The sequence below is a fragment of the Tamandua tetradactyla genome, chromosome 3, assembly GCF_023851605.1.
Source record: "Tamandua tetradactyla isolate mTamTet1 chromosome 3, mTamTet1.pri, whole genome shotgun sequence".
In the NCBI taxonomy this organism is placed as follows: domain Eukaryota; kingdom Metazoa; phylum Chordata; class Mammalia; order Pilosa; family Myrmecophagidae; genus Tamandua; species Tamandua tetradactyla.
The window spans coordinates 102,498,406-102,525,296 of record NC_135329.1 but is presented as its reverse complement, the minus strand read 5'-3'; the positions used below and the strand labels follow the sequence as shown (position 1 = coordinate 102,525,296).

The window sequence follows — 26,891 nt, the reverse complement described above, 5'->3', positions numbered from 1 at the left end:
TTTCAGAATTCATCTGGCCTAGAAATCATCTTGATGTTGTAGGTTTCTGGAAAGTAATCTTAGTGCCTGAAACTTTTGTAGCATCTTGGGTAGAGCCTTAGGTGTTCTTTAGAGTTTACAGGAATAGTTTTGTTTGGGGGTTGGCGAACCATGGCAAATAGCAATATCTTGTTGAAGCTTGCCTAAGAATAGACTCCAGAATAGCCTCTCTGCTCTCTGTGAACTCTCTTAATTACTGATACCTTGTTTTGTTACATTTCTTTCCCCCCTTGTGGTCAGAAAGAAGTTTTTTATCTCATGGAGTCAGGGCCAGGCTCATCTCTTAAAGGCATGCCTTATGTTGCCACGGAGAATTTCACCCCTGGATGTCGTGTCCCGTGTAGGAGGGAGGATAATGATTTTCCTTGCAGAGTTGGGCTTAGAGAGATAGAGAGATGAAACCATACATTTAAAACAAAAATCCATGCCAAGGTTTCTAGAATTGTAGCTGGTTTATTTGGACATTTTTTTTTTCATTTGCTTTCTATAAAATGCATGCCCTCCTCATGGGATGGGACAGAAAGGGCACATATCAGTGAAAGGCAGTATAGAAATAAAGTGAGATTAGTGTTTTAAATAACTAGCGATTTTTCCCCCAAAGGTAACACACTTAGCACTTCATCAGTTGCTAATTGCAAACTGAAGAATCACCTTGTCAAAAGACAGACTATCTGTTTCACTCTGGCTCTAGATTTTCTTAATTATTTTCCCCTATTGGTATCAAGCAGGCCATCTCTCTTGGTCGGAATTAAATTAATGGCTGCAATTGAGCATATTAGAATGTTTGGTTAAAGTATGATGACTCCATCTCTGTTCCTAGCTGTTCAGCCCACTTACTCAATTATCTCCCCCTCGCACACACAAAGATTCTCAAATGTCAAAAGCTATGGAATTCTGTTTTCTTTCTTGTTCTAAAGTCCTGGCCTTTAAAGACCAAAGAAACCCACTGTTTATATGGTTTATTAAAAATAGCTCAGGGGCATGGATTCACAGCCCGGGGGACCTGTTTTAAGGAACTTTTTTTTTTCAGTGACTTAGCCTTGTGTTCTTTTTAAAGATCAAAAGAGAACAAAGTTCCATAAACTTCTTATTATTTCTAAAAGATTTTTCTGGCAGATTCATTTTTAAAAATGTACACAGCTTCTGTTTTTTCTCTGTTCCTGAAGGAACTAGTGAAGAGAAACAAATAAAATGCATAGTCAAAATCTCAAAAATTTAGATATTAGTGACTTCGATTATTCTCTGCATAGAACAAAAACAGGATCACAAGTGGTCTTGTCCTTTCCAGAAGGTGTATGTGTCATAGAACCATCTCTTGGAAAGAGGAAACTAAAACATGGAATCCTTGAGCTTTGTTCTTAACAGTGCTACCTATAGGCTTTGTGATTGTATAAGCCAGTTAAGTCTCACTTTTGTTACATATCATATGGAAATCTGATGCTCAGTTTACCACTTTCGTTGCAATGCCCTAAGAATGAGACAGAATGATCAATGATACATGTAATCTATTAGAATGAGAGGTGCTCTCTAAAGTTGAGATGCAACATTCAGGCCTTCTTAGGCTGCAAATGCTAATGTTGTTTATTCTGTGGTTAATTAGCAGCATGCAATGGAAAAAAAATCACTGTGTGTGCATTTTTTTCTATCGGAAAAACACTGGTGTGTTTTTATAGTACCCACACATCTTTAAATGTTTATTGGTAGCCTTAGAGATTAGCATGTTGCTATCCTTTTATGCCGTACCTCACCCCACTACTTTGCAGCATTAAAAACCAAATGCCTTTGATGATAAATTACTATATTTTTCTTAATTAAATTAATAAATTTAAAAATTTGATTCAAACAAATAAAAAATTCAATTCTAGATAAATTCAGTTTTTCCTTGAATCATAACTTCTGTGTATTCTGAGAACATGTATTATTTGATAATAGTAAAAAAATCTCACATTCTTGGGAATTTAATTCAAGCACTTGATGGAATAAAAAATGTTTAAACATCTGAGTGTAACCCATATTATAATGCTTATTTATGGTCTAAAAATAAGTACTAACTTTGGGAGTAGAATTATTGAAGAATATATATTCTCTGCTATAGCATGAAATTCAGTATAAGGTTGGTTCATCCTGTCAAGAGGGTTAATTATTGGTATAATAAGGAGACTCTTTGTACAGCACTCTGATTTATACTCATTCCTGTAAGTCGTTCATTTAGCAGAGCATTAATGCACAGCTCCTATTTACTAATTATTTCTTCCATGAACCTGAATCTTAAACCAACTGAAATGTTGCCCTGAATTCTGGACATCAAGGATACAAGCAATCTCCAGCCAATGAAGACTCTAAGGTCAGAGAAGTTTAAGTGAAATTCAAGGAGTCCAGGTTAACAATGGCAGAGCTAGATCAGGGATATGGATATGCTGAGTGTAGACCGTATGTGCCTTAAGGAAGAGAAAAACTCCCCTCATATTGGCAGATTTGAAACTTGCATTCTTTATGATGATAAAATGAAGAAGACTTGGGGGAAGTAGAAAACATAAGTGGAGAGAAAGGGGCCCGAATTCTAGTTATAGCCACAAGGAGTTTGTGGGTTTACGACAGGAGCCTCAGCAGGATCTGACAAATTTTATTGTTTGGTGTTTTATTATAAAAATGTCACATATCTTTCAAATAGACACCTGGGGTCTTAAGGACAAACCAGGGTGACAGTATTTAGTAAGTGCGTTCTCTGTTCCTGGTACAGTGAGATGCAGTGACGATGTACCTCTGCCTAAGACAAGCCAACACTCTGCTAGTTTGAGAGATGGAATCCACCTCATCAGCCATTCCTTGGAGCAAAAGAGAAGTTGTTACCAAAATACAGTAATCCCTCATTCTAGGAGTGAGGTTGTTGCTGGCCAGAGCTATGGGAGAACTTATTTCAAAATCTCCAAGCTTGTTAATAGCTGAGATGGAATTAGACCTACAGTCTTGCTACTCTGAATTTAGTGTTCCCTTTTACATCAACCCTTTAACGCCATTAATTTAGTTATATATATAAATATATATGTATATCACTTCAACCCTTTAACTCCATTAATTTAATTATATATATATATATATATCATGTCAACCTTTTAACTTCATTAATTAATTTGTATATATATCATTTCTGCTCTTTAACTCCATTAATTAATTTATATGTATAAATGTTTATATATAATATATATATATGCAAATTTTCTTTGTTTCTTTGCTTGTAGCTCATCTTCAACCTGTGGTTTTAAGCCTTGCCCTCTACAAGTCACCAGGTGAGGGCATTCGCTTTTATTTCAAATATTACCAAGACATTTATTCCAGAGGGCAAAACCATGAAGCTTAATCTTTGTGTTAAAGCATATTCACTTAAATTCTTTGCACTGGGCAAATAAAAAGAATGGGAAAAGCATGGACCTATGAACCAGCAGATCTGAGTTTGATTCCCAACTCAACCACTTAACTAGTTGTTTAATAGAGCACAAATCGGATTCCCAATCTGAATTTAAGGTTCCCTTAGACAGGACTAAGCCTTTTTTCTAAATTATATACTGAAAACAATGATTTCTCCTTAGCCAGATAACTGTAAGTAGTAGAGCAACCTATGTTTTATTGCATTTAATGCCAGGCCCACCTAAGACATTCAATAAATGGTTTTTATTATTTCAGTGCTTTTCTCTTGAAGCACTAAGAAATAATGGTGATTTTAGTGGACAGAAGGTGTGATTTTCCTATCCTGAATTCTAGTTGAAGCCCTCTATGTCTTCATTCCTTAAGTATCAAATATTTGAGAGTCTATAAAATGGAGAAATTTTTACCAACCTCATTGCTGACACATAATAATTAACATTATCTTCTCAAAAGTAAAATACCTTGAAAACACCAAATGCCATATAAAGCATAAAACTTGAAATCTGATTAGCCATTCGTTTTCTTTTAGGAAATTTATATCCTGATTCTCATACTCCAATTAGCATACAAAATCAATTTTTGAAACTGGAATAGAAAATAAAATATCAGTTCTAATTACTTCACTTAGCAGAGTAATTCTTAAAGAGGGCAATGATTTTCATAATAAGCCATTGATTACAAATGTAATGTGAGAAGTGAGCAATTATTTAAACTCAACTTTTAATGAGAATTTTTATGGTAACAAAGAATATGTAAAAGTGAAGATATGTGTGCACAATCAATATATCATTCAGCTCAGAATTTCATGTAGCATTTTTATGGTTCCTTAGTCTATACGTTTTTTTAATAGGACAAGTGACAGATTTAAAATGAAATAGATTTAAAGTGCTGATAAAATATAGACAGGATTAAGTGGCTTTGTTAAGTAATTGCTTTTCTTTTAGTGATGTACCCAGTTCCCAAACCCCTAAACTGACTTCTAGCTTTCTCCGGATGTGGATTATAATACCCATAGTGTTCTAGTTTATTAGCTGCCAGAATGCAATATACCAGAAACAGAATGGCTTTTAAAAAGGCGAATTTAATAAATTGCTAGTTTACAGTTCTAAGGCTGAGAAAATGTCCCAGTCAAAACAAGTCTATAGAAATGTCCATTCAAAGGCATCCAGGAAAAGATACTTTGGTTCAAGAAGGCCAGTGAAGTTCAGGGTTTCTTAAGTGAGAAGACACATGGCAAACACAATCAGGGCTTCTCTCTAGGCTAGAAGGGCACATGGCGAACATGGCATCATCTGCTAGCTTTCTCTCCTGGCTTCCAATTTCATGAAGCTCCTTGGGAGCCATTTTCCTTCTTCATCTCCAAAGGTCACTGGCTGGTGGACTCTGCTTCATGGTGCTGTGGCATTCTCTGCTCTCTCTGAATCTCCTGGCTTTCTATCTTGTGATTATCTTTTATAGTATTCCAGTAAACTAATCAAGATCCTCCCAAATGGGTGGAGACATGTCTCCACCTAATCCAGTTTAACAACCACTCTTGATTGAGTCTCATCTCCAGGGAGATGATATAATTAAAGTTTCAAACACACAGTGCTAAATAGGGATTAGAAGAAATGACTGCCTTAACAAAATGGGATTAGGATTAAAACATGGATTTCTAGGGTACATACGTCCTTTCAAACCAGCACACATTGTCTTTCTTTGCATGCATTTGTCCAATTAAAGGAAGGGAAAGAAGTGTACTCATCGCAACTAGAGCACCCATTTAATGATCAAATGGGAAGAATCACTAACAATCTAGGAACTAGGATTTGGCTTATATTTCTCTTGTCAAGGATAGTAATTTGCCTGTTTTAAGTAGAATTTCTTGCTTTGATTAAGAGTGAGAGGAGAAGGTATGTTCTGGAGCAGCTAGAAGGACAGATCTGAGATGATGGTATAGTAGGCCATGACAAATGCTGGGATTTGTCCTATAACTACTTGTTGAAGAGTGGTTTGAAAATTATTGCTTTTTTCTTTCTTTGCTCTGTATATATGTTGTACTATACAATAAAAAAGAGAAGGAAAAAAAAGCAAGAAGAGAAGGACTAAAACAAAGTGGTTAGTCCTCAGAAAGAAGTTTACCTGCTTTTCAAACCCAGCTCCAGGGAGTCTCCCAGATACCATGAAATGCTGGGTATGTAAATTTACCACTCTGTGCCTAGGATTCTGCATCTGTTAAATGGGGATATTAACAATGCTTCTATCATTGGGCTGTCTGAAACTTAAGGAAGATACTCTATATAAAACACTTGAAACAGTGCATGTCACCTAATTAGCACTCAGCAAATGTTTGCCATTGTTAAATGAATTAGTGAGCGACCTAGGGTAAATAGAACTGCGTTTGGCTTTCTTGGCTTTCTATGTATCTTCAATTCACAGCAGAGACCCAGCTGAGCCATGGTATAAAGGAGCTGATCCCTTTTATCAAGATGAAAGGTCTAACATCAATCAACTGTTTTCTGCATTGCACCAGTATGAGGGATGCTCTAGTTCAAGAATTTTGCTGATTGCTTTCTGGTGAGGCACCTGGCCACACTTCTAATTAGCAGGCACTGCTTTTCCACTTGTAAGGAATGCAGCAGCCCTGTTGAAGGGGACAGTTATGATTGGGAAACATCTCAATACCAAAGCCAAATCTGTGTGCACTCAACTGAAAGAAACTTTCTTCACGTGTAAACATTGAGAAATGGTGAAATGCAGTGTGGAGTGACAGATGGAGCGTGAGCTTCAGAGTTGGGTAGTCATGGACTTGGATCTCCTCACTGTCACTCATCACCTGTGTGACATCAGAAAGATTATTTGACTCTCATGAGCCATCACCTATAAAATGGGGATAGTAATATCTACTTGTGGGAAGAGTCAATTATATAAGATGGAAAACCTAAAGAGCCTAAGCTGACACCTGGCACATGGCATTCCCTCTCTGATGGATACTTTTAGCCACCACCACCACCGTGACCACTTGCTGTGGTGGTTCAGTTCTCAAGAGGAATGGCCGGCCTTTATTTAGTGCCAGCTTTACAAATGTTAGTCCATGTAATCCCCTTCAAATCTCTATGAGGTAGGAATCATCATTATTAATATCCCCATCTCAGAGATGGGAAGAGAGATGGGAAGACTGAGGCACAAAGAGGCTGAGGGACTTGCCCAAGGTTTAACAACCAGCTAGTTGCAGAGCCAGGTGTCGATACTCATAACCACTGACATATGCCATCTCTCAAATGCTGGGCAGCTGGCCTCCCTCCCCTGCCTCTCCTTCTCATAGCAAATGAGTCTATTCCAGAGCACTCATCTACACTGCCTTGTACTAGATTCATATGTGCGTATGCAGGTGTGTCTGCCTGGGAGGCTGCAAGTTCCTTCAGCATGCCTTACACATTTTAGTTCCTTACTATGTAAGTGAGCAACATATGGCAAAAATGGGAGCAAAGAAAATCTGAGATGTATTCTCCGATAGACTAGTGTTGCAGCATGGCATGGAGCAATGCAGTATGAGTGGTTATCAGGAATTATTGCATAAATAGTGCAAGTGTAGGAGGAGGTCATGGGAACATGCTGGTTTGTCACTTAGTTTGCCAAGCAGTTGTTCCTCTGCTGGTGAAGGTGAGAGAGTAAAACCGTTATGGACAGCAGTTGTAAAGATGCAGGACCACTGGATATTTCAGCATGACTTTGCTTCCACACACTATTTACTGAGTTCACCAAGCCCATGGCTTTTCCCAGTAATGGAAAGATGGGGGCAGTGGTAATGTTCGTTGGTGAAGTATTCAGGGTCGAATGGGCTTCCCAGGGTTGACCCCTTAGCTCCATAGTCTGAGCTTTTCCAATATCCCACATAGTCCCCTCATGCTGACCTGTGACCTCTGCAAACTCCAGGACCCCAGTGCTTTATTAGAAAAAAGAAACAGATATATAAATGGTTCTAAATATTCGCAGACCCTGCTCTTTTGCCTAGAGCCACTCTGAAATGAATTAACCACCGATAGCCTATAAAACTCTTGGAGCTGCTAGTCAGTGTAATAGAAAACGCGCCTTCTGAACTAATTCTGGGGAGGTTTAATTTGTAGAGGCTTTGTGTTCACCCTGCCAATGAACATTAAAGACAAAATAAGAGAACCCATGGCCAAAGGTAGGGTCACAGTTCTTCAAAGAGCTGCAAAGAGTTCCTATTGCTGGGTAATAGAAACACAGTTGTTTTTCTAAACCAGAATTTACTCTCCAAATAGACACTGTAAGAGGAGTGGTGTCAAGTAGGACACTTCTATGGTGACGGATTTTCACCCAGAATGGGCAGCCCATAGCTCATGCTTCTGGGCCCACACTGGGTATTGACTTTCTGTCTACCTCTGGGCTGCTCACCCACCCTCCCGCTTCAGATCACACATTTGTAAAGCAAGGGGAAAGCTTACAGCCCACCCCCTAAAGTAAAACAAATAGCAGGATGAAAGAAGCACTTAAAATTTTTTACTCCAGAATAATAGAGGCCAAGGGAGTAGGCATAAATGTAAGTTAGTGTTTATTTTCTCATTAACCCCAATATCTTTAGGTTTTTTTTTGTTGTTGTTGTTCAATCACAGTGGAAAATCTTTCAAGAATGTCTGAACCCTTAGCACAGTCATGCCAATAATTATATTTTTATGTGATGACTGTACAGTCATTGCCTCTGGGTCACTATTCTAAATCCAGTTCTCTGTAGAAACTAGATGGAGACTGGGCCATTGAACTCACTAATGGATTCCAGTAAAAGCACTGGAATTTGTGTCTTTCAGCTGAAATGAGCATATGACCATAAACGTTGATCCATTCTTCAAAACATGGGGTATTAAACTAGATTCTGGTTGAGTGCATTGGTTAGTTGGATTCTGGTTAATGGAGGCTTGACTTTATTTAGAATGAAATGTTTCATTGGTGCTTGATAGTGTTTTTCCAAGGCAATTCTTTTAGAACAGTGAGGTGAAGTCCCATTAAAAGATGATGTTGCATTGAACAAGCTCTGCAAATGACTCTGAACTTAGAAATAATTAAGACATGCCCATTAGATGCAAAACTCCAGAGCGATGCTGTGAAGTTTGAGGCACACTTTTCTTTATCACCTGGAATCTACATGCTTGAGTGTTCAGTGATGACAGTGCTGCACAGTGATTGACACATGTGTACATGGGAGCTAAACATAACTACCTGTGGAAGTAAGAAATGCAGTTTCTGACAGTTGTGCAAACAGCATCCACTCCCACCAGCTGAAAACCCATCTGAGCAACAGCCCAGCCTCTGCCCCAGGGCCACTATTCTCAAACCAAAGGAGCAGGAAAGTAAAGTCAATATGTTATCTTTTCAGTCACTTGATGGACAAGCAATAGTAGTTTCTGGAAGGACTCTCTTATTTGGCAACTTTCCATGTCCTCACCCAGCACCTCTGGTGACATCAACTTGCAACAGCAACTGCTGTTGCTAAGTTTCATCCACTTGGGACGGGTTGAGGCAGGCGTTTATGCATGTAAGTGGGAAAGCTGTACCCCAGTAGTCCCCCAGATTTAGCAAGGACACAATAATTGCCTTCCTTTCAACGGCAGGTGATACATGTGCCACTGTGGAGTATGACACACTGCTGCTTTCCCTCCTAATGGAAGCAATGGGAGAGAAACACAGGAGGAAATAGAAAATGTCAAAGAGCTCCGGGTTGGAAATTGCATTTTGCAGATGCCATTAAAGCTCTGTCAGGAGAGAAGATGAAAATGCTAATTGACAGATTTCGTTATTTTTTATTGTCTGTAGGTTGCTGAATAAGTCATCAGATGATGCTGTTTAATCGTTATTATAAAACTTTCAGAGAAATCAGTCAATTGTTTGCTATTCATCTTTTATCCTCTCTGCAAAGGTGTCTTAAACTACTCCATCCTGCCAGCAAAAAAGGAGAAAATGTATAAATATTTATATTTAGCTAAAAACTGATAAAAATCTTACTTTGCACAACACAAGAATTTTAATTGTTGTGTAAAATATTCTGCACCAGCAAGGGCAATTAGGATATCTTTTATTTTTTTAACTAAAACTACACCACATGCGTGTGTGTGTGTGTGTGTGTGCATGCACATATATAAACACACACACAATTGGTTATGCACATGTATTCATTCAGAATTTCTTCATCCACAATGATAAAAATAGAATATGTTAAGTGTGTGTGTATTGTATGTATATGTATTAAATAGGTTACTACATATGTTTAGCATGCAGTAGATTCTTACTATTTGCTAGTTGTTACTAAAACTATATGATGCAGAAAGTTCTACATTAAAATTAAGTTAGAATTAAGGGACTTATAAACTATTTTTCTTTTTGCCAGTAAATATTTTATAATGTTTGCCACAAATATGAAGCACACACACCTGTTTTGTTTTTTTTAATCATTTTTTATTACATTTGGTAAGAAAAAAAAATTTTGCCTTCTTGCCCACATTCCCTCCCAAATGAGGAAAATCATGACTGTGGTGACCTCTCTAAGGTCATCTTAATCGTGACCTCTCTGGTCAAATATTACTTTTGGAGGCCCTTTGAAAAACACAGATTAACTTTCCCAAACCTAAGAATCAGAAGAATCTCCATTTAAATGACTTCAAAGGTGATTGAATGGAGCGGGGCCAACCAGTGATTCTGGGGGACCTGTCCTTCCTGGACATTTGGAATATGGGAGGGGGGGTCCTTTGTTTTCATTAGTGTTTCCAAAATTCTAGGCAGTTCAGGACTTGCAAAATGTATCTACTCCATCCAAGCATTAGATCTGATGATTAAGTTATATCATTTCATGTGCCTCTGTTGCAAATACTCTCCCTTCTGTGTAATCTAAATTATGACCGTTCTACTGGGTCCATCTTTTGCATATTTGCTGAACCTACTCACCTTCCCATCTCTCTACAAATGCCTTCCCCATCCATCCCCCTCTTTTGTCAGATTTGTTGTTTTTTCCTTTTTATTTCTTCTCTATTCTTTAAGGCTTGGCTCCTCTTTTATTAAAACTGGTGCTGGTTTTGGCAGGTAAATTCCCCTGGAATGCCTCGGTTCACATCTCTATATTTCTTCACTTTCACTAGGTCAACTGAAAACTGTGGAGGGTTTGTGGTGGATCTGGTGCTGCCTCCTCTACTTGGGTGCTTCCCCTCTTCCCCTCCCTCCTGGGCCGTTGTCCAAGTAGTCCTTCCCCTGTGGCTCCAAAACCAGCACACTGTGTGTACTAGGAGGGGGAAGCTGGCAGCATAGCCTCCGTCTTGTACAGTCCACGGTGTCCCTTCTCCTGCTTCTTCATCTTCTTGGTGGGAAACTTGGTCCCACTCTCTGAAAGCTTAATAGAGAAACATTAATGGCTGATATATGTGGGTAAAAGAAAGAGTTAAAGGAAACTAGAAATGCTTCTCTAAAACTAATTTATTTTTATTGTCTTTCTTTTTCTTTATAATAAGAGGTTCAGAGTAACTATGGGGCATTTCCACATGCAGGATATATTTAATCACTTATCCCAAGATTATGGATACCCCAGGGGAATGGATTTCTAATATTATGATTGTTGCAAGTGTTTCTCTCCATGAAAGTTCCCAGCATTTTATAATGTCAGTCCTGCTCATCTGAGGTTGAAGTGCAAGTTCCTTTTAAATTAAAAATGAGGCCCTGCATCTAGTCTACTCTTAAAACAATATTTACATATTATTTCCAGGTGTAGAGGGATCTGTGGACCTTGCTGGATGGGTTCATTGCTTTCATTCCTTCTTAATAACAGATCACAATCAAGTCTGCAGTGTCTGATATTTTTCCATGTTTCTATGATCTGTCCATTATTTAATGGCCTTAAATATTTAATACTTCCGTTGTCAATATATCTCAAGTACTGCTCAGACCACAGAGACCCCAGGAGCTGTAACTGGTGGCAAGAGCAGTCAGAAATTGTTAGTCAATTTCAACTTACTTCTAGTTATACCTTTGAAGTTGTTTCAATGTTTTGTCCTCTTAAAATATATTGAGTTTTAAATATCTTGATCCTCATCAGAGTTCAGTGGTCCAGTTTCAAACATGATGCATAAAAAGTCAAGTCTACATCAAGCTGCTGTATACTGTGCTTCCTCTGTCCTCCCAAGTCTCAATCCTCTATTCTCCATGTAAAGCTGGTACAGTGAGAGCAGATGTTCAGTGAAGTTTGGAATGGAGCGTAAGATATGCAACTTGCAGCCCCTCCTAGAAAACCACACAGCAAGGTCTCCATAGCCTGCTCTTAAAAATCAAGCACAACCTATCTTTGGCAGTGGGAAGTTGTTTGTTAGGCTGGAAAGAATACAGCTTTGGAGGAGTAGGAGCATTGCTTCAAATCTAGGTCCTGCCAACTGGTTGACCTTGAGACTGATGGGGGTAGGAGCTGGATGGGGGTAGGTAGATGGCAGGCTGATGATCACTGAGCTCTGAGGCTGTAGATGATATTTGGCCTACATCTGAGTTTCTCAATTTCAGCACTGTTGACATTTTGGGTAGATAATCTTTCTTGTGTGGGGAGGTAGGTGCTGTCCTATGCATTGATGGATATTTAACAGCATCCCTGACTTCTACCCACTGGTGCCAGGACAAGCCCTTGAAGTATCAATATCCCTCTTGTCTGATGAAGAATCCAAGGCTAAAGAAAGAATAAATATTTAGGCACTTTCCAAAGGCCCTTTGAACTTTAGATGACTAGATTCAATCTATTTACCAGTGTTTAAAAGATACAGGTTTTACTAAAGGCTGTTTTCCTAGATCCTAGAGGGAAGAGATGATCATAACTATTCATCTTTTCCATGACCAATACTGTTCTTGTATTTTTGTGAGTCCTCAAAAAAAATCATTATTTCGTCAGAGCAATAAGTATATTAGATCTACAACCTATAATACAACCAGGACCAAGAATCTACATTTTTATCTTTAAAACTCTATGGTCATTAAACAGCAATACCACTGGGATGGGGCAATTAACATATCTTTGTCTAGAATTGGGATTTGAATCCTTCTGAGGTACATTTTCACCTAACAATGTAGGGAGAAGGTAGAAAACAATTCCAGATGCTGATGACATAGCATTTGGCTGCAAGCCTTCAGGAGGGAAAAAAGGAAGAAAAATAATTGCCCAAGTGAGAGCAGTAGTGTGCTTCCATCTGCTAAGCAACAAACCTGGGTAGGAAAAAGAATAAGATGTTGAGAGTTCGATCTGAAACTGTAAATTAGGGGTGAGACACCAAGAATTTTCAACTTTTACCTACCCATACAAATTCCCTGGTAATGGCATGGCAAATACCCAACTCCCTTTCCTGGAAGTTCTTGTTCAGAACGTCTGGGATTATACTCAGAAATACGTATTTTTGAGAAAATCCCTAGGTGATCAAGTAAGGTGGTGAACCCCAGTTACTCAGGATATGTTCCATGGGCCATTGGCACATGTATCAAATGGAGCTTGGTAGAATCAGACGGAGGTCCACGTTTTCATCCAGTAGGGCTGAGGTGCGATCTGAAACTGCCTTTGTAACAAGCTCCCAGGAAGTGCTGATGCTTCAGGCTCTTGGGCTTATCCAATTAGAGCAGTCCAAATCCCGTTGGCTTTAGGAAGGAAGAGGAAAGAAGGCTGAGTCACCATTAAAACCCACTCCCTGGGTGATGCCAGGGTTCTCTCAGGGTGTTACATGATGGAGCTCTGGCCAGGGGAGGTGGGTGGCATGGAAAGATAGAGGTCTTCATGGTACGATGCATGATGTCTAGAATTCCAGGTTTCTGAATTCTATTTCAAAGGGAGAACTGGAAAATGTCACTGTCCCTACTTTGCCAGCTCTGTGGCAGGCTTTATTGGTCTTCAATCAACAGTATTCTGAGTAGCTGCTGTTCCCTGCCAGAAATGCAGTCCTGCCAGGGGGTCAGCTAAAGAAGAGAGCTTGAGAGGTCTGGGGTCACTTCCATCCACTGCTTTCACCCTTACCTACTCTGGCACACATATCTGTACATGTGTAGATACAGTCTCATAAAAATGAACCTTTCAGGAATTTTGAAGAAAGAGAAGGTAGCCAAAAGGTAACCTGAGAGGGTTCCAGGTCATGGTGATACCTACAACAAATGCCGGGGTTGAGAGCCTTGGGCCTAGCAGAGAAGAGAAGATGGAGCACAAGGCGTCCCTGCTTGAGTCAGGCATTGTAGCCAGGGGAATTTCATGGGCTGATTGGATTTCATTTGGGTCAAAGTCTCCATTCCAGAGGCAGGGACAGAAGGTCAGGAAGTTGGGGAGGCATGCTTTCCCCAAAGGTCGGGCTTGATGAGCTCTAAATAACAAATGTGCACTGCACACACCCACCAATAAATTTAAGCCATGCAATGCCCCTTAAACAAGTATAGTGTGGTGCTAGAGAAACTGGAGATGAGCGTGTTCAAGGAAGACTTGGATTGAAATAATAAAAACGAATTATGGTACAGTAAGAATCCCTCAGGAAACATCTCAAAGGCTTTGTGCTAAGAAGGAAAGTCAGTTTCTGTTAGGAGAGCACCTCATTCACAGGGTAATGTAGACACACAGGGGAATGTACAAATGCTGTCTACACAATCTATACTAGCCTAACTTTCATCTGGCCTTAAATTTGCTGCTCTCCTTCTGAAAAGGCTAGAGTATATACCTTGGAGACACAAAGGCCTGGTGCAACTTTTTTTTGCTTCTCACTCACCAGCTGTGTTGGGAAAGTGGCTTCACATTTAAAGTTACCATTTTCTCATTTGTAAAGTCAGATAACAGCATCTCCCTCCCTCCCTCCCTCCCTCCCATGTAGTTAGAAAGATTAAATATCCCTGTGATGGCAGGGAACTTTTTGTCTACTTATGTCACCATTATACCCATAGCTTCCAGTACCAACATATAGCAGGTACACAACAGAGTTTGTTGAGTGAATAAATGAATGAATTTTAAAACTCTTGTGCTTTTTAAAAATATGTGGGTTTTCTTTTTTTCCTTACATGATTATAGCTGGCTCTGCAACAGATTCCTTTTATTAGGCTAAAATCAGGTCTTCCTTGTGATACCAAAGGGAAATCTTTGGGAGAAATTCTGAGAATTCCTCTTTGGGCTCCCCACCCCACAATGGGCTCAGGAGCCCATATCCAGGCAGCACAACCAAGGGACCTACCAGAGCAGCTGAGATTTTCCACAAGTCTTTTTAGCTATTCAGCCTGACTCAGCCGGCTGTGAAACAGACTTTCCTACTTCTGACGAAATCCTTTAAAACGTGTGTGTGTGTATAATTCCTAGTAAATATTGTGATAAGAATATCTCAGTGAGTCAATTTTGCTGTCACCAAATAAGCTTCATAGAAACGCAAATGCCATTCAGGCCTTCTGTATTCTCAAAGTAGGGTGTTTTTTTATTATTCCCTTGAGCATATGCGGAGAGGGAAGTGATCTGTTTGCACACGAGGCCTGATTGGCTCCTCATCCACTGCTGTTTACACAGGGATAGGTAAATTCAATTTAATGAAACCCAACCTTCTTTTTAATGTTCATTTCAAACTTTGGTGGGTGTTTTGCAAGATAAATATGAGGGCAGGCATTTTTAGAAGCTGAACCTGGAAAACAAGATTTCCATTAGATGCTTAGGATCTATCTCAGATAGTTGTGGAAACTTGTGCCATCTCCCAGAGAAATTTATGGGAGTTTTTGGGGGGCATAATTGCAAATTGCTGATGCTGGCTCTGGGTGGGATAAACACATCTCACCCTTAGAAGCGAGCTTAACCAAAGGCTTGGGGCTTGTAGGAAAGCATTAGGGCTGTTCATTTGTTGTATTATTATTTTGTAAAGCATGCGTCCACAGAGCCTCAGCCCTTTAAAAAATGTGATTCCAGTTGGGACGATAATTAAGTTTAATTTACTTCTCTGTCAGATTCCCCTTACAATGGTACTCATTCTCTCCATTTATTTTGCTGCCAATGCTGTACCACAACTATATGCCAAGGGGTGAAGGGGCAGGCAGGAAATGTGCCTTTGGAGCATGCTTAGCACTGATGAGAGCTGGAAAATATTGGGTAGGGTAGGGACTTCGTTTTTAATTGGGTAAATCATTGCTATTAGGAATCAGTTACATTGTTTGCATGTAGTCATCCAACCTTGCTCTTTTCCCATCTCCCTTCCTCAGCTTTGTCCTGATCTGACCCTTGCTTACTTCATAAGGCTCACCAATAAAGGGGGTTGTGGTGGTGGGCGGCAAAGTTCTGAAAGAGGAGAGTTGCAAGCAGGTTTAATAAAAATGTGAGAGGAGAAGGTGAGAAAGGATACATGACTTTTAATAACCTATGTGGCTGATGTTTGCTGAGTTCTTTCTTTGTGCCAGATACTCTGTTAATAATTTTAACACGCTTTTTCTGATTTAATTCATTTTTCCTCAGTTTTACATGATCACAGAACCGGAGTTAGAGAGAATTGTCAAATACTCCTAAATTAAATAAATTATCTACTTTAATAAATCATTTTCTCACGTTTTAACCAAACTAGGAATGATTTGAAGACACCTTTGGAATACATGTTCAATGAATGTTTATTGAATGAATGGATGGGCAGAATGATAGCTGGATGGACAAACACTTACCTGTGGCTGGTATAAATGTAAGACTATTAAATTTTTTTCCATAGTCAAACGCTTGGAGACCACAGAGGTAATCTAACCCAGTGTTTTCAAAGTGTGTCCCTAGACTGGCAATGTCAGTGTCACCTGGGAACTTGGAGGACAAATTCTTGGGTCTCACTCTAGACCTACTGACTCAGAATTTCTGGGGATGGGGCCCAGCAATCTGTGTTTTAACAAACTCTGCACTTAATTCCAGTGCTTGCTGAGATTTGCAAACTACTGATCTGGTATCCTCAGGAGACAGATCCAGAAGGATCAAGTAATTTGATTAGGGATGTATAGTTTGTCTGTGTACCAGGATATGATCCCATGAGAAATAAATGCAAATTTTAGAAGAATATTCTGACTGAGTACTGAAAACTACTAAAAGAAAGATAAGTTTTCAACTTTTATACTTAATGATTTAAAAATATCATTTTGTTTTCAACTGCTCAGTCATATATGTTGTTTGAACTCTATGAGTCCCAGGTTTCTCATCAGTAAAACTGAGATTGAAGTACTTGTTTTATTGAGAAGCTTATAAAATATAATTAAATTTTATGATGCTACATTGAAAAATAAAGCATTATGTAAAATGTAATTTTTTTACTTTTTGTAAAGTATAATTTTTATAAATGTTTTTCCCATTAGCACAGCATGAATTGATCCTCCCTGCCTCTGGAACTCAATCCTAATTAGAACGATATCCTTTATATTATTTTAAAATATATCTCTATAATTTACTGTATGTAACTACTGAATGCCACATTTATGCTTTGCCCCATTCTCTGAGGTCCACGGTGATGTCTCACATTTCTTTGCATCTCTTTAGCACCGCATGATTTGCACAGTGGGGACTGAAATATTTGTTGACTTAACCACAGGTATTTTTCACAGATTAGAAGGACTATGCCTGTTTAATCAAGTCTATTGACTTTCTGCTAAGCAAACCATATATATATAGAGAGAATGGACTTTACAAAAATGATGAAGCAGGGGATGATAACCTACTGTAAAAAATGATTCATCATGAGATAAAGTGTCTATTCAATTTATACAAATTAGCTGTCTTTATAGGACCATTTTGTTATGTAGAATAAGTTACACAATTTAATTTTAAAATTTTAGCTAATTGCATTTAATATAGAGCTAAGTGAAGGCATAGTTATAAAGCTAAGAAGAAATTACTGTCCAGTGAAAGTGAGTTAAATAATTTTCAGTGGAACTGGGAGTTGACCAGGCTATTACCTTTTTTTTTTTTAATTTAATTTCAAATAGTTTCATGGGGAAGAGGGACAAACACATTTTATGTGGCTAGAGAATATTTCATCGTCAAACTTGGACATAACAAGAAGGTGACAGAACTCTTGAAATCAAAGAAGCCTGGTGCTTTACAACAGTCAGCGCCAATGGGAAGCTGGATGTCTCCATGTATCGGTAGCCATGCAGACATAGCCCATTTATCATTCTTTCTTTCTTCTCTCTTCTTACAAAATGTCTGCACCATGTCTTTTTCCTCATCAGTCTTGCCTAAAGGAGATCCAGCATTCAGATACTGGCATTTACACCTAGTTTTAATACTGCTTTGAGTTTTTCTTTTTGCCAAGTACATGCCACTAAAACCTGGATTTGCCTTTAGGCACTCAGTACCCATATAGCAAAGCCCCTAAGTATTCTAGATTCTAGAGTAAGTGGTAGTATAATGCCAAGTGCTTTGTGATCCTTTGAGAAAGGATACGCGGAGTAGGAACTGATCTCCAGCTTGATCTTGAGTTAGTGGGGGTGGGGGTTCATGGCTGTGATGTGGGGCTCTGATCTGGGGGTGCTGGTGTGTTGACAGGCCGGGCATGAGTCCTCAGCAGAGGTCATGACGTCTTGGTTCCAGAGCAGTCCACCAGGACTAGAGTGAGACCTGGGCCAGTGACTGGCCATCTTACATGAAGCAGCCCCTGTAGTGGATGGAGGATGAGCAAAAGCAACTCTTGGAGTTAGAGCCAGGTAATGGCATGAAGGTTTAGAGATTATCTCATTTCTGTGGAGGACTTTGGCACATATGTACAAAAACCTAAACCCAGTTTTGAAAAATGGGCAAAAAGCCTGGGAGTAATGTGGAAAAAGGTGACCAGCTTGTCTCGGCTTGCCCAGGACTTTCTAGTTTTAGCTGAAAGTTCTCTGTCCTGGAAAACATCTCTTGGGGACAGGATGGTTGGCCATCCTATAAAATGGGGATGAATGACAGTTCAGCAGGCCTGGAAGCATTTAGCACCTAATTCCTGTATTTCCCAATAGGTAGAGCAGATGCAGAATTTTGCTTGCAAGATGAGATCCAGGGCCCACCAGTTGGTGAGGATGTTTAAAAAGTGAGCCAGGGAAAGCCAGCTTGCTGGAGGTCCAAGTTCTCTCCAGCCCATCATTCTGGGCAAGAGTAGACTAAGAAGAAATTACATTTTAGAGATATTCCAAAAAAGAATTTTGGCTTTGTTATTTTGGTAAATATTAAATGATAGCATTGAGTCCTTCCAAAATAATTAGAGGCCCAAAGTCTTTTCTGACAGGTTAATGATAGCTTAGCTAGCCTAGGCCAAAAGGAGAGGGTTCCATTGCTTCCAGTTCTTATGATTCTTGTATCATACAAGTTCTTTCTGGGGTCAGGGACATTTCTACACCTCCTGTTGCAGTTGGTTTGGTTTGACCTCAGTGAATAACAATATGGGAGGCTGAAATTAGATTCGCCTGCAGGTTATCCTCAATTTGCAGCCTTTCAATCATAAAAATGAAGGTTCTTTTCATGTTAACCAACCTTATTCTTGAATGTGATTCGTTATTATAGCAAATTTAATTTTGCATGAAATGCACGATAGCTAATTATGTGGCATTTGCATACTCAGAACAAATTCACAAAAATATTTGCATAAATTTCCTGATGTTCTTTTGACTCGTTAACAACCTCATCATAGGAAATTGCCTTCCTAAATTGATTTAACACATCTGTCTTGTCTAACTGTGGCTGATTTTCATCAAAAATATGGATTAAAATATTTATATTATTATTGGCTGGGTAGTGAACTGAGTTGCTACCCAAAATATGTTTGTGTAAAAATGGAGTTCCTGATGTGGGTGATTGTTTCAGTACAAAGCCTTTGCATCTCTTTGGGACCCAAATGTACAGTCCACTCATTGGATGGTTTTTGGTACTTGCTTTAAGAAGAGATTATTAAAAAAAAAAAACACAACAAAAACTGAAAAGCAATGGCCCAGATGCACTTGCTGTCATTATATTTATCATGGGTACTGCTCTCATGCTGATTTTAAAAATGGCACCTACATCCGTTCTTACACATGTTGAACTCACAGCCTTGCACATAGCCAATTTTGCATCATTTTAATTAAAACAGATTTTTCACCTGGTGCAATGAAACAAGTCACTTAATGATCCCCCATCCCTTACCCACAGAGTGAGATAATCTAAAAAGAAACCTTGAACTGTTACTAAATGCTGAGAGCAACGGAAACTAATTATAGACTCAAATGATTAGGTGACCTTGAAAATGGGATAAGGAGGTAATGAAGGAATGTAATAAAGATGAGTTGTCATTTTCCGTAGATTAGAACAGTGGTTCTTCAAATTTAGTGGGATCAAACTTACCTGGAGGGTTAGAGACACAGATTTGCCTGGCTGCCTCCCAGGAGGTTCTGATTTACGAATCTCAGAAGTTCCCAGGTGGTGCCAGTGCTGCTTGTTCAGAGACCACACCAGTAGAACCATTGAATTAGAGCCTAAGAAGAAGAAGAACATGCTTTTCTCAGTAGCTTGACTATTTAGCTTGAGGCAAAGGGCAAAATTTTGGAGAGACTTGGGCAGAACTAAAAGAATACCAGTTGATGTTTCCAAGAACATCAACTAGTTCCATCTCCCTGTCCCATACTGTTGGAGCCCCTTTCCAGCATGAAGAGGTTGGAGTGGACATGACCTGGGTACCTCTGAGAACTGGGAGAAGGATCAGTGGAGAAGGAAGAGTCATAACAGAGAAGATAGGATTTAGCAAATGAATATAACTGCTGAGTCATTACGTTGATTTTTTTTTTAATCTCATGTGTCTTGGGGCAGCTAGAGGGAAAGACCCAGGGTTGTGGAACTGTATCCATACCAAACTCTGAAATCTGTTCTATAACTACTTTACAACGGACTTTGAAGTTTATTAGTTTTTTGGATATATGCTATATTACACAATTAAAAATGTTTGTTTGTTGTTTTAAAAACTACCAGGATGTTCTCAAGTGGGATGGTGAGTTGCCTCTTCTCTTCCAGGCCAGAACACCGGTGATGGGTTCTCTGAGTTGTCATGTGTTGTAATATTTCTCTCTACTGATGGGAGTGCTGTAACCATGTTCCATCATAGATTTAATTTGTCTTGTCCTTCAAGAGGAAAAAACTCCTTCTCTTCAGATCAGACTGTCCACTCTCAGGGAAAATTGTCTCACAAGTTACCCTTCAAACAAGTGAACGGGGCTATTTACTTTCTGGCTGTATCAGCTATCCAAGTAACTGGAAGTAACAGCCCTTTTTAATCAGAGGAGTGGTGATTATTTTATATCAAGTCATTTGGGGTACTTCTAAGGACAATCTTAAATTTCTTCATATATATTAAATTATAGAGCTGGGGTTAGAAGATGCCAGGGAACAGATTGTATTTCACTTCAGGCTCTCTGTTGAGGAAAATGAAAATGTTTGCTACATAAGTTCATTGCTTTTATTGGAGTATCTTCTCCTTCATAAGCCCTTTTCTCCATCCAAAATAATGCTAGAACCTTCCTTGTATGGTTGGCAGTCGATTCCATAGGGCTGATTCTCCTGAAGCTGTTTACCCTGAAATGAGATAATCAACTAAGGCATAATTTCAGAGACTCTTGAGGCAAAGTAGAGGAAGGATCTAAAGCCTCCTGGTTTTGATGTAGGAAATCCCATAGACATACCAATTAACAAGTCTGCCAGGAGCTAAGTTCCTTTTAATAGAGTTGGCACATCATAGAGGACCTTGAACAAGTTTAAGTGTCATGAATGCTGGGGTTGCCACAGCCAGGAACATGACTTAGGATTCTCCATGTTGGAGGTCATTCAAGATGGCAGCCCTGACCAAGAAGGCTCCAGTGCATTCAAGCTTTGCTTTGCTTCTTTCTTAGGGTCTTGCACCTGCACAGAACCCACCCCAAAACCTCATGGCCCTGCTTCCCCTTGATAAAATTAAACCTCAGTAGAGGACAGTTATTTATTTATTTATTTATTTATACCTTGTGCTCAAACTCCCCTGCTACTTTGTTTGAAGCTAGCCATAAAATACTGTATTAAGTTAATAACACAGACAATTGCCCAAGAGGTTCCCCCAACTGTTTTTACATACAGTATGAGCCTGGAGTTTTTCTGGGTCAGTCCTTATCTTCACTTTTTTTTTTTTTTTTTTCCCTTGGGAGTGTTGTGGGTTGTGGTTTTTGGCTTTTGTCAATCAGATTCAAATTTCTTTGTGACTCCTGAAATTCTTTCTGACTTTTGATCCACTTTCATAGTTTGAATTGATCATACATCGATTTGTTCTGTGAGTGTGTTTGTGTGTGTGAGTACATACCCCCTACAGAATATTAGATCTGAGTCAGGTTACTCAGTGAGGACAAATTAATCTCTTTTGGGGACCCATCCTTTCTTTCCTGAGTTATGTGCAGGAGGACGCCCCAGGTCTCCCCGAACACATCATTTGAGATTAATATGGAGACTAGATTTAGGAGAAAGACGGAAACATGGTTGTCAGTGGTGGTGATTCAAATGTTCTGCCTTTTTGTTGTAGAAAAGACAACAAGACAGGCCTAGTGTTTATCTTCACCGAAACAAACTTGAAATGTTTAAATATTTAATAAAAAATAATGGCCTGTAGCTATAGGAGAGTAAGGAAGACTGAAGATCAGGTCTATTACTTTCATTTTCATATTTTTATGATGAAAACATAGATATAAATGCAAGCCAGTCCTGAATACTGCCATCCCCACCCAGAAGCAGTGAAAGGTAGTCTTCAAAATGCCTCACTCCAGGAGGAATATTCTTTGCTCCAGTGGGTTAGTGCCCACAATAAGAAATATGGTTTAAGAGGCCAAATACTCACATTCTTAAAGCCACCAATGATTTCAGGCTTAGAAAATAAAATCCAGACAAGGTTTATATGTTAGTGAATAAATCTATACTCTCCCTCCCTCCCCCCGCCAACTGTACATAGGAAAGAGCCCACTTCTTGAGGGAAGCCTCTTACTAAGAATGAATATGAAAAACAAACCAAAAAATACTTTTACATATTTGTATGGACTGCATGTGCTGAAAAGGAAAGCTTTCTTTCATGAGGAGTCCAAGTTTTTCCAAGTTGGATATATGGGCTCCAACACATGCAGGAACTTTCTCTCTTTCTAAAACATCTTCACTTTTATCGTTTTGCTCCCTAATAATATTTAAATATCAAGAGACTGCAAGACCCTGACTCAACTCAGTAGAATAGGTATTGCAGTGCTCCAAGGAGGGGTTTCATTTGATTGGTTTGTTGTTGGCTTGTTGTTGAATTATACTCCAGAAAGGGCCTAAACCTACCTTTGAGGGATCACCCTCCCCAGACGCTGTGGGAGAACCAACAACACCTCCCCCATAGTTCTTGTGAGAATTACATTTCTCGGGCCCCAGTTGACTCCCAGCTTGGGTGGGACCTGGAATATGCCACTTTCACAAGTGCTTCAGAATGCCTCTCTGACATCCTAAAGTTTCAGAACTATATGATGTTTTCTTGAAAGCAATGTTCACACAGAACACTGGAAAAACTACTCTGCTAAAATTGCTTTCAGGCCACTAACTGCCTGTGACAGCTGATTGCATTTGGCACCGCTGACTCCACCCTTCTTGAGACACTTTCTTCTGAACACTTAGTCTCTCTTTTCTGTCTCACTGGGCTCTGCTCCACCTACTGGTTTCTCCTCTTTGCAACCACCAAGTATGGCACAACATGGTCCACATTTGAGTGCTTTTCTCTTCAGTAGCTCATATGATGTCTTTCAGGCTCATGCTGAAACTACTGTCTAGACGGTGGCCTCCTAAACTCATGCCTCCTAGACCACTTGTCTGAACACTGCCTTGCTGACAGTTCCACCTTCACATGCAATAGGGGTCTCAAACTTAACTGCCCAAAGGAAAGCAATTTATTCAGTACCCTTTCCATAGCAATGCTCTTTCCACAGGCTTCAACCTGTCAATAAACGGCACATTACCCAATTGCTTAGGCCCATAAACTATCTTAGACTGAATGTGAGGTATCAGAAAAAAGAGAAGAATCTATCAGCAAATCCTGTCAACTCCATCTTCAAAACATATCTTAAATCTGACCACTTATCATGATGCCCCGCACCAACTCCTTAGCTCAAGTGATTATCACCTCCTTTTTTGATGGCTACAATAGCCTTTGGCTGGTCCACCTGCTTCTACTCTTAACATGCACCCCCCTCCATCGTCAATAGGACCAAAAGAGATTCTTTAAAAATCAAAGTGTGATTATTTCACTCCTGAAATTAAATCCTACTATCTTAGTCCCTGATTCACTGAGAGTGAAAGACCCATTCTTTTTATGACTGCAAGGTCCTTAGGAGTTGTCTCCTCCCTGCCCCCATCTCTGCATTGTGTGTTCCACTAGCTTCTTTGCTGTTCTGGGACATGCCAGCACACCCCTGCCTCAGAGTTTTGGTAGTTGTTCTTCTACAACTACCCAGGATGATCCTGCCAAGATACTCGTGTGGGTTAGTACCTTCATTTCCTTTAGATATTTGCTTCATGTTTTCTCTTCAGCCCTCCCTCCATCAGTCTATATTAATTCTACCCCTCTCCTTCAGCCCTTCTATGGTAGTCAAGATTCTCCAGAAAACACAATCAGCAGGAGGTGTGTGTGTGTGTGTGTAAAAATTATGAGATTTGTTATATGAATTGGCTCATGCAACCATGGGGATTAGCAAGTATGAATTCTGTAGGGCAGCTCACAAGTTGAGAACTCAAGGAAGGTTTCCATTAATTCCCCCAGAAGAAGCTGGTTGGCTGAAATAGAGATGGAAATTCTTCCTCTGACTGTTGAAATTATCAGTTCTCACTTCAAGGCCTTCAGCTGATTGGATGAGACTCCTCTCCATGCTGAGGGCAATCTTTATTAATTATCTGTGCAATCAACTAACTAGTGATTTAAATCCACAAATACCCCCACAGTAACAATCAGGCCAGTGCTTGCTTGACCACAGAACTGAACACTATAAAGTAACCAATTTCATCATGAACTTAAACATCCCATCTTCCTTTTCACATTCTGTACTTTATTTTTCCATGGAACACTTACCTCCATTTACTGATTTTATTTCTGTCCTCCCTATAGAAACACAACCTCCATGAAGGCAGGGTCTTTTGTCCATGTTGTCCATGGCTGTGTTCCCCAGGCCTAGAACAGCTCCTGGATATAACTGGCAGTCACAAATATTTGTTGAATAATTGGATTTGCTCTTATTTCCACTGGTCTCACTAATTTCTTTCAGAGGAATGGTAATAAAGGCTACAAAATAATATGTTACTATAAGCCAGTGATTCTCAAAGAGTGATTTCCGGACCAACAGCACAGCATCACCTGGAAACTTGTTAAAAATGCAAACTCCAGGCCTCCATCTCACATCTACTGAATCAAAAACTGCAATAGGGGTCTAACACTCTGTGCTTTAACCAGACCTCCAGGTGATCCAGATGAACAAATTTGAGACCCGCTAATAAGTGTTATCCTTCTCAGGTGATTCTTTAACCCAGTTAAAATGCAGTCGTCTCCAGAAGTGCCATAAGGAAGTGATTCTCACAGCTTCTCTCTCTTGGTATCCATTGTTGGCAGGTCCTGTGCTAGGTGCCATAATGACAAAGAGTCTATGATTTGATTTGATCAGAAAAAGCACTCTGGCCTCACCAGAGTACCAGGGCACCTTTTGGGAGTTATGGGAGATAAAATTGGATAAGTGGCCAGATTTTGAAGGACATTGATAATGGTAGGCTCAGGAGGTCATGATATACTTCAGTGAGTGAAATGGCATTTTGTGATCCATTATTTGCATGGAAAACAAGTGAAAATTCAGTACACATCTGAAATGGTGCCACTGTTCAATTCCTGCTGTGTTTTGATGAAATACGGGAGTTAAGATTAGTCCTTGAACTTTCAGCAGCAAGACTAGTTTCCTTAGAGTAGAAAGGGCTCTTATTGAGGCGTTCTGCTCATATAAGGCTGTCAGTGTTTCTCCATTAAAGCAAGAATAGAAGTGGAAATGAGGATTCTACTAACCATATCATTTATATTTTTATGGTGACTGATTTTCTTATATACAATTCACTGCCATGCTGATAAATGATACGTTATTGACTTTCAGAACTTTAGGACACCTTGAAATATTTTTCATTTCCACCTCAGGGGAATAAAAAAAAACCCTGAAAAACTTAAAATAAATAATTGGAGTTAGTGTTTCCACCTAAGTAAGTACCTTCATTTGATCAATATATATTTATCTCCCAAATTGCTATCAAAAGCAATATTTTAAAAAATAGCATAGGTAGCTTAAAAATACAATAATCATTTTTCTACCACTTACAAACCAAGTATAACTCTTGGATATGTGTTTTATTCAAGAAAGAATACATGAATATCAGTAATAGCATCTTTGTCAAATTCAGTATATTAAAAGGTGTTGACTTGAATATGAATATGAAATTGAAACCAAACTTAAATAGACTATACTCTTAGTATGATCTCGGTGGTTTCTGATGTATTCTGATTTTGTTTTATGGCTTTGCATACACCAGGTCCCCCTAATTCAGGGGGGTGTATTCTGCCAATACTTTCCAGCTCTCAAATACTGAATCTCCCTCGAGGATACTTAATTGTGGCAAAGGCATTCTCTGTGTCAGTTGGCTTGGGACACGAAAAATGTGCCATGTGGGAAATAGGAGACCTTCTATCTTGTCCTAAATCTGTCATTGTTTGGCTTTAAGCAAGTCCTTTAACTCTAATCTGAGCTTTAGTTATCTAATTCGAAGTGGTGGTCATAACTCAAAGAGGCTGTGAGAATGACAAGGTGCTTTGGAAAACTATAACCACCAATCTATCAATAGATATAATCAATAAAGTAAACTAGAGATGCTAAATTGCTTATAATTTCACTTTGGTCTGTTTGCTGTATTAACTTTCAAAATAGTTAACTAACATTTGCTATGTTATTTACTGTATAGATAAGCTGCTGTAATAGATATCCCAAAATACAGTGGCTGAAATAGGATAGAACATTCTTTCTTATGTAAGAGGTCAAAGGGAGGAAGGAAGATTAGGGTGGGTGGACAGGGTACCCTGAGATCAATCCCTTTTGCCACCCTCAACATGAGGCTTCTGTGTCTGGTCTCGAGCTTCTCCTAGAGATGTCATCTTCCCAGCCAGAACAAGAGCGTATGAAGGAGAAGCAGCTTGTCGTTAGGCTGGAGATGGCCTGGGTATTGCATATACTGTTTCTGCTCATATTGCATTGGCTCGATTGAACACAGTCAAATGTTCACAATGAACTCCACAGGAGGCTGGGAAACATAATCTCTAGCTTGGAGTCCGATGTTCGATTATAACTGGGATGTAGTGGGGACTGTTTTTAAAAGAAATTAAAGTAAAATATATGATGGGGAACAG

General features: G+C 39.3%; 1 protein-coding gene across 10 annotated transcripts in view; it reads left to right on the top strand.

The window, feature by feature from the left end:
* NCKAP5 (NCK associated protein 5) overlaps positions 1–26,891 on the top strand; it is a 1,072,936-nt gene that overhangs the window by 316,558 nt on the left and 729,487 nt on the right. For 2 of the 10 annotated variants that reach the window (XM_077153599.1, XM_077153598.1), the window contains exon 2: positions 3,279–3,326. The exons of the other annotated variants lie outside the window; for them this stretch is intronic. The gene's annotated coding sequence lies outside the window, so the exon portion shown is untranslated. The remainder of the gene's footprint in view (positions 1–3,278; positions 3,327–26,891) is intronic. 10 annotated transcript variants of the gene reach the window in all.